Below are 9,066 nucleotides of genomic sequence, written 5' to 3'. Positions count from 1 at the left end.
TTTTTTTTTTTTTTTTTTTTTTTTTTTTTTGTTTTTTGCTCTGTGGTTAGCACGTACCATATGAACATTTGTTGAATTCTATGTTAGTGATGCATAATGGCTAATAATAGCCTGTGGTTATATGTTTTTAATAACAGTCGCTTATTCAGTGGTCTTTTGGTTACAAGGAATAACAGTGTGCTGGGCACGTACATTCCCATACAGGCAAAAGCAACTTCTGGTAGGCAACAAGGGTAGAAAAGGTTCTCTTCTTTAGTGTGCGCTTTGGAAACAATAGCAGCCATGCACTTGAGGCCAACAATCCCTCTAAGAGGTAAGACCACTTTTCCCTACCTTTCCATTCCCATCAACACCCATACTTACACACCAACACACACACACACACTCCAGTGCTACATTCACCATGACTAGAAATGAACTCTTGGCAATTCTTGGGTGCTTTATACATATCATCTCATGTCTTTCTGTTTTAACAAATAGTGGTCATCTACCACGTATCATAGAGGATGTGTGCCTTCTATGGGGCTCACTGTCCCATTTTTTCTATTCCTTTCCCGTCTTTTCCAGGCAGAAACCAAGCTCTTACCCAAGATTTGGCCTAATATCAACATCTAAATAATAAAAATTATAATGCCAGGAGCTAGTTAAGTCTATTTGAGGCTTAAAAGCTTAAAACATTTTCTAAATGTCTTTGAAAATGCGGGCATTCAGAGTTCTGGACTAAAATAAAATTTTGAATGGATTGCCTCTTTGAGTTAATTAGCGGTTTTATACACTTGGCAATCAAGACCTTTACAAAAACTGCTGCTGGGGAGATTTAAAAAAAAAAAAAAGGCACTGAAGTTTGCAGCCCTTGTGATCGGTTACTTTACAGTCTACCTATGAAAGGAAAACAAAATATACACTGCTGTGAGATTTAGATTTCTTTTTTCTTTTCTTTTTATGACAGATAAGGACCCAAAGCTCAGAGAGGTTTAGTACCTTTTGCAAATTCTCTTTCCAATAGAGTATCTCCTCCCAGAGTGATTAACACACATACCTCACCAGTGAGCCAAGAGTGGACAATAAAAGGTACATTACGTATCAGGTACTCTATTGAGCATGGCCAGGGCTGATTTGCTGTTATAAAGTTACACCTAGAGGAGAGAGAAATTTATCTTCTTTTACTTGGCCATCAAAGATAAGCAAATGGCCTAGAGTGATAAGATGACTACGATCTGTGCGGCCAGTCTGGTACAAAGGCTGATGAAGCAACACAGTTGTCTTCAACATACTGCTGCTTTCTCGGTCCACGACTGGAACTCCAGTTATTGCCACTCCCCAGCAGGAAAGGGTAGAAAGAACATTAACGTGGCTATTATTTTTAGTTTATTTTACCCAGAAATTGCATGCATACTGTGTTCTCACATCCCATTAACATGAACGGAGGCAAATGGCCACAACTATTGCAAGAAAGGGTAGAAAATCTCTGTGGCTGTGTCCCCATGCACTGGAGCTGCAAAGGAAGAAGGGGAGCATGGACAGTGGGGGGCAGTTAGCCATCTCGGACATAGAGCATTACCAAAGGAGTAAGAATAAATAAGAAATCAGATGAGCTAAGCTAGAAGACTTTCCAGTGCAAGAGGGTTTTAAAAGAGGTTTTAAAGAAAAGTGCAGAATATGGATTGGTGAGGAACTTGGGAGGAGGCATGGAAGCAAAACTTTTGGGAGGAAAGCCAACCTGTGGAATTGACCACAGTCAGATTTACAAAGTACAGTGTCTTCAGAGAGGAACCAGCAGATGGTTCTGACAGAGAATTCATTCGATGCTAGGTTGTCTTTTTTTCCTGTGTGCTTTTAAGTCAGAGCAAAAGGATTTGAGTCCCATCTTCCCAGTTTGTGACCTTGAACAATCTCCCTAACTGCTCAAAGGCTCTAATTTCTTAACTCTAAAATGAGAGATAATATTATTGCTGCTTAGGATGTAGGAAATTATGTGAAATAATGTATGTAAAGCGCTTACAAGGAGCCTGGCCCTTGGTAAACACTGTATCTTAGTAGCTATTACTATTACTACTAGTACTACTCCTATTATTAAATTAGAGGAGAAAAAATTTCTCCAGCATTGACTACTCTTGCAGTAATCACACCAAAGAGGTGATACGAAATGATAAAATTCTCTTGTAGTGATGGATGTAGAAATGAAGATGGGGTGGGGGTAGATCTGGAAAATATTCTAAAGAAAACTAGATAAGACTTTTTTTTCCTTGCAATAGGCAATGAAGTTAAACAGAAAGAAGTTACAGTGTGGTTGAAATGAAAATATCTTTTCAAAACATTGTTCTTTTCTTGATTACTAAAACAATACTATCGTTTGTAGAAAATTTTAAACAGTAAAGATGAAAATGAAAAAATCACTCATAATTCTGCCACCCAAAGAAACCTTCTTAATTTGTTTCTATATATCTTTTCTTGAGCTTTGTATAAGCATGTACACATGGAAATTAAATTGTTTTAAGTAATTTTTCCGGAGCAACAAATTTTATTTCATTGACTTCCTACTAAATGGATCCAGAAAGCAAACCTTGGACTGATATGTGCATGTGAGCGCGTGCGTTTGTATGTTTGTGGTTGCAGGTACACACGTGTGGTGTCGAGTTCCCCTGGTCCCTGCTCATTACCAGTTGAGAACCGCCGTGGGACTAGAGACCAGAAATTTTTGACTTTTTTTGCGGTATTACTGACCCTTTTTTAAACCAGCTGAAAGCCAAGGATCCTTTTCATTGAAAATGTCTCAGCTGAGCATTCAGATGATATTTTGCATTGCATAGAGTTTTAACAAGTTCACGGACTCTAAAAGCCATTTGTGGCTCCTTAGGGATCCGCAGCCCCAGGTTAAGAACTCCTCCGCTATGCCGTGCTTAAGCTATAGATGTATCTTCTTGCCAAGGAACAGGCATTGCAGGTGTTCATGATTGCAGTCATCTTTACGAAGTGAAGTTCTTGGCATTTTTATTTTCTTTTGCTTCTCTCCACTATGATAGAGCCAGCGACTCTGGAGGCAACCGGCCAAATGCAAACGCGTGAATCAAAACCAAAATGGCTGCATAGATGCTGTTTGGTTTTGACAACCTAGAAATAATCTTGGGGAAAGCCTTTGGAGAGGCCTTAAAGGGGAAGATTGGATTTTGTGGACTCAAAGAATGTGTCATGATTTGGCTTAATCTAAGCCATTTTTATTCCTCTTTTCTTGTGTTTGGGTCTATTATCTGTCTGCGGAATTTACACAGTGAGACCACTGGGAAGGTTTTATGTCTAATTATTTGCTGTGCTGTGTGGAGTGTGCTGAGACAATCAATAAACAATCAATAGTAATTGTAGCCTGCTCAGAGACAAGCGTTAGAAGGTTCAGCTGGCTTAGGTGCATGGTATTTTTCATTAATTTCCTTTTGCTGGTTGTTTTCTGTAGTTTAAAGCCTAACTTTAAAGATTAAATGGAAAGCTTTCTTTGCTTATGAGAACAAGCAGACATTGTTTTTTAAAGAGGGAATATATAATCCCAGGTGTCTTATCTCTGTTAATGGGAGAAATGTCTGTGTTTGCTTCAGATTGAATGAGCAGAGAAAGGGACAAGGATATTTGCATGGTTAAATGACTATGAGCCCTTCTCTCTGAAAGTAATATTCCCCTGATGTCAATTACTTTTGTACAGACATCTGGGTGTTTATCGTAAGAGTGTACAGATGTCAACTTTTTCTGTATTATAGCTGGAAATGTAGTGATTACTTGACTTTGATTTGAGTAAACATAAAATATCTAACATTTAAAGTCAGAGGTTCACTGCAGAAAGGGATTTAGACTGACGTGTATTAAAGAGAGTGGTTGGGGAAAAAATTCGAACCATTCCTAAAAATGCAGGCACTGATAAAGTAAACTAAGTCCCAGTTATGTTACATCTAACAAATAACAGAATTTGAATGTGACATTTATCTATTTCTTGAACTTACAGAAGCTGGTGCAGATGATATTGACATACTTCCCAATGGTCTGGCTTTCCTCAGTGTGGTGAGTATCTCCTTCCTTCCCCAGTCTCCATGGACGAGGTACAGGGGAGTTTGATGAGGCCTGCAGGGCAGTAACTTGTGTGTAAAATTGCTCACTTTCAAAAATATGTTCGGGGGCGGGGGGGAAGACAGTTTAAACAGGATTTTGGAAAATGTCCTCAAGCTTATCTAAATGTAGAGATGAAAAAATCTTTGGCAATTGATTAATTGCTCTTTATGTCCCCACTGCATTGCACTAAAATATTCCAATGCAATCTGTGTTTCAAAAGTTTCTTATTAAAAAGCATACTTTGGGCATTGTGGATATTCCATACTACATTATACTCTTCTAAATACAGCATCTGTCTCTCTTTCCATTAGCTTCTCAATTTTAAGCTCATATTCTTGCTGTTATTGTTTATTTTCAAGCAATATACCAAGTTTCCCAGACCAAGGCTTTTTCTTTCTCTTTCCCCCGAATAGCTTCTCATGAAAGTCATCAGCTGAGTTTATTTATACCCTTTCGCCTTAATTTCTTAGAAGCTGAAAAATAACCACTTCCCTGGGCATACATTAGAAAGGCTGTAAAATTGATTGGCCTGCATGCTGGCCTACACCAGCAGCCATCTAATTGGAAAACTGTGTAAGTGGGCGATGAGGAGGTTCTGACCACGTTCTTCCCTGGCTTGGGCCCCCAGGAGCGTCCTTGGCATCGTCATGGGTTCGGTTTTTCTTGAGGAAGGCGGCCTGTGCTGATTCTGTTCCCTCTCAGCGTCCATTATTTTCAGACTCTGAGACTTAGGTGTGAAAAGCATGGAGATACTTTAGAGGAGTCACAGCACCAATGAAACAGTGGTCAGACCTATGGGAGACGTGAGAGAACTCGGCTGAGAGGAGAATGAGGCGGTGGGATACGGGTCAGGTTCCTGATGGCTTTTAGGTGGAACACTGAGCAGCTGGTTGTTACCACTGAGGTAAAAAAAGAAACATTGTAGGCTTTGGCAAGAACACTAATATATTAAACTTTAAAAATATAGTCTCAAAAGACAAGGTTATGTCATTACCTTCACAGAAAGAGTAAAATGGATATTTCTAGTAGGACTATCGGTTTGTTTGGAAGCACATGCTTATGCAAGTCTGTAGGCTTAGGAGAAAACACTGGGGCTGCTTGTCAGAATTGTTCGTTAACCAGAGACACAAAAATCCCGAGGAAAGTAGAACTCACTTGCTTTTTTTTTCCCCCCCAAAAGAGGTATTCTCAGAGATTTTTGTAATCCAGAACTCACATGTTTCAAGATCTCAACCCCCATAGGAATAAATCGGAATTAGAAGTAAGGTCTCCAAGCACATAAATCTATAGTCATTTCCACGGAGGGACTGATGACAGTCTCAGTGATCTTGTAGCCATGTCAATAGAATTTCTTCAGCTTTTTTGTCCTTCCTTGCTTATCTGACTGTCTTTTTTTCAAATTTAGAAACAATCCCACTTTACTGCTGATTTTTTTAACTACTCAGCATTGTCTCTACTGTTTCCCAGAACTCACTCCTTTCTAAACGAGTAACATGTATCTCACGTCAGCTGTCTCTTCCTCTTCCAAGCATGTTAGCCCATCTGACCCATCCTGTTCCATGGTTATGGGTTTGAGAGTCACCCCAAAACCAACATCACACTTACTGAAGAATTGGGTGACACAAAATGGAATAGAAGAAAGATTTAAATGACCATGTGAGTGTACTTAACACCGCTGAACTATATGCTTAAAATGATGAGGATGGTAAATTTCGTGATGTGTATTTTACTGCAAGTAAAAATAAATCAAACTTTTAAAAAGAGAAAAAACAGATTTCAATGGTAGGGAGTATTAAAATGACCATGGATAGTGATCACTGTCCCTGGTAGAGCTTTCTGTGCCTTCGAGTCATGCTCTTGTTTATGGGACAGTGATACGAAATAGAGATTATCAGCCACTGCAGTAGTGCCGCCACGTAGGGATAGTGTAATTCCAGTTTATTCTGCTTCCTGAGCCTGCCAGCCTTGAAGGTTTATCATTTTGATAGATTTTTTTAATGGGAGATAATTTCTATTATGTTCAACTTTGTGCATAACGTGAGACTTAATTTTTGTATACTCTTTTAGATTTGCATAAAATATGACTTAAAAAGATCTAAAAGAGAAAACACCTAGATTATTTCAGTGAGTCCCAAGAAAACATTAAAGAAAATTCAACGTTTCATTCCTGGTTGAAAGCTCCAAGAAAACTAGAAATGGAAGGTAATTTCTCTGAAACCTACAGCAGACATCATTCTTAGTGGTAACACATTAGCCGCCTTCCCATAAATGTTTAGAAAGGGAAGAAAATGCCCCCAAATATTATAACCGTCAGTAATCTACTAGAGTTGTTAATAACCCAACAAAACAAGAAAAAGAAATATGAGGTAGGAAAAAAGTCAAAACTACCCTAATTTTCAGACATCATCATTACCTGCTTTTTAGACAATCCAAGACATTCAACTAACAGACTATTAGACCTGTGGGGAGAGTTCAGTGAAATGGTTGGATTCAAAATGAACATGTAAAACTCACTGGCTTTCCCATGCACAAGGAAGAACCAAATGAAACTGTAATAGTAATAAAAATAATAATGTTCCATTCAGAACAGCAACTTAATTTTCAAAATTTATACAGAAAAATTGATGAGCAGAAATATCTAAAACTAGTTTGTGAAAACAAAACAATGAGGTGTGGGATATGGGGACTGGCCATAAATGTATTGGCTGTATGTATAAGTAAAGCTATAGTAATTAAAGAGCGGTGTATTGGTACAGGAATAGGCATGAGCCCCCATACAGATCAGTATACAAAGGGATCTTGTACATAAGGGTGATACTTGCAATCAGTGGGGAAAGGACAAACTATATGCCAGGCACAGCTCCAGGCCATGGGATCTAGCGGTGAACAAATGAGACAAAAGTCCTGACCCATGTTGCAGTGGGGAGAGGATGAATCTGTGTCAGATGCTAGCAACACTTTAATGAGAAGTAAAGGAAGGTGGGGCAGTGGAGAGGGACACCTGTGCTGAGGGTGTGGTCAGGCCGTTTATGTATATCTGAATATATGCATCTATGCCAAACGGCGGTGCTTGCCATTTGACATAGATATAAAGCATCTAGGAGCCCTAGATCTTGCAGGGTGGGGTGGGGTGAGGTGGGGTGGGGAGCATTCCTAGGCAGAAGGAACAGTGTGTATAAAGGCCCTGAGTGAGAATGTGCTGGTTTATGTGAAGAGCATCAAGGCAGCCATGTGGCCAGTAGGAGATGAGCTTGGAGACCTGGAGTGTTTAGGGCAGGGAATGTGCAGGAGAGTGAGCAGGGCAGATGGTACAGGGCCTTCGGTCAATCGGAAGATCTTCTACTTTGTAATCTGAGTGAGATGGAGTTTTGATCAGAGGCGGGACATCTGACATAATTTGGATGTTGGTGGGAGACCGGTCTTCCGGGAAAGGCAGAAAAAGTCAGAAAGGGCATTTAGTTGTGAGCCGTTGCCATAATTGTGGCGGTGGTTTGGACCAGGGCAGTCATGGACAAAGTGGTGAGAAAGGTTCTCATCCTTATGAAGGGACTTATTTTCAAGGTAAAGTTAACAGGATTTGCTGATGGATTGGATCTGGAGCATGAGACAAGGAGGGAAGCCTTGACTGACACCATTCACCAAGACTTTGTGCCTCTCTAGGGGCAAAGGGCGGCCAAGGGCTTGAGGGTCAACAGCCCGTGTGTAAACTTTCACTTCTCCCCCACCCCCCTCAACTCCGCTTGGTATCTCCCAGTCCACCAACCTTCCCCTTAAGAGACTACACCCCTAGTCTTGTGCCTCAACTCAGAAAAATCAGTTCCTTTTCATCTTGCGGCTCTCACCAGCCTCCAATTCCTATTTTTTCTATCATCTTCTCTCTGCTTTCTTGCTGTTTGTAGCTGTAATGCCGCCACCTTTAACCAAAGTCTGTATTTATCATTTATTTATACAGCCCATTTTAGCCTATAAACACACTTAAGCCTCTATATTTAACTTTTTCCTCTGTTTTGAAAAGGGTTTAAAATGTCCGGGACTCCACAGCTTTTCCCCAGATAAGCCTGGAGGGATACTAATGATGGATCTAAAAAAAGAAAACCCGAGGGCTCTGGAATTAAGAATCAGCCGTGGGTTCAATTTGGCTTCGTTCAATCCACATGGTATCAGCACCTTCATAGACAACGGTAAGAGCTGATGAGCTCCCCACATTGAGAAACTTACCATGGCTTGCAAATGCCTGTGGAAAACAGATTTGGATCATATCTATAGTAAGAGAAGAACAATTAACTCGTGAATTCTTTCTGTATTCTTCATACAAATAAGTTGATCATTTGCCTCTCCAGCTAGCAGCCAACATAGGCTACATGTGGAATTTCTAACAGTTAACACCTGGGAGAATGTTTAGATTTCATAACCTTTTCCATATATCTATGATTATTGCATTAAAAAAGAGCTATACTTCTGAATTAAACTATAAACAGATTATTCATGAATTCTGTATATGGAGTGGAAAACACTCTTTCTTAAAGGTCAGGGGCCCAATGATCAGAAATAACAGCAGCCAGACAGTGATGGGAAAGACGGGGAAGAAGAATGATCTGTTAGGTCGTCTCACAGCTTATATGTTCAACCTTTCCCCGCCTGTGGTATTTAAATGTCAGTGTCTGCCCAGAGGTCTTATGGTTCTGTCTTGTAAATTAACTCTGTTCTTTCAATTCTTTAGACGACACAGTTTATCTCTTTGTTGTAAACCACCCAGAATTCAAGAATACAGTGGAAATTTTTAAATTTGAAGAAGAAGAAAATTCCCTTTTGCATCTAAAAACAATCAAACATGAACTTCTTCCAAGGTAGTCAGCCCTTTTGTTCATGTCCAGTTTATCTCTGGCATTTCCATGTGTTCCCCATGATGGGCCTCTCAGCCTTGATAAGAGCTAAAATACGTATATGTGTACACATACGTAAATACGTGTGTGC

General features: G+C 39.8%; 1 long non-coding RNA gene across 1 annotated transcript; it reads left to right on the top strand.

Moving 5' to 3' along the window:
• Positions 1–3,890: 3,890 nt before the first annotated feature.
• LOC117798942 lies at positions 3,891–8,908 on the top strand. The gene is made up of 3 exons (XR_004622927.1): positions 3,891–4,044; positions 8,108–8,273; positions 8,813–8,908. It is a non-coding gene; the product is annotated as an uncharacterized LOC117798942 (long non-coding RNA).
• The last annotated feature ends 158 nt before the right edge of the window (positions 8,909–9,066 follow it).

The sequence above is a fragment of the Ailuropoda melanoleuca genome, unplaced genomic scaffold (assembly GCF_002007445.2).
Source record: "Ailuropoda melanoleuca isolate Jingjing unplaced genomic scaffold, ASM200744v2 unplaced-scaffold3850, whole genome shotgun sequence".
In the NCBI taxonomy this organism is placed as follows: Eukaryota; Metazoa; Chordata; class Mammalia; order Carnivora; family Ursidae; genus Ailuropoda; species Ailuropoda melanoleuca.
This window is presented reverse-complemented; position numbering and strand designations above follow the sequence as displayed.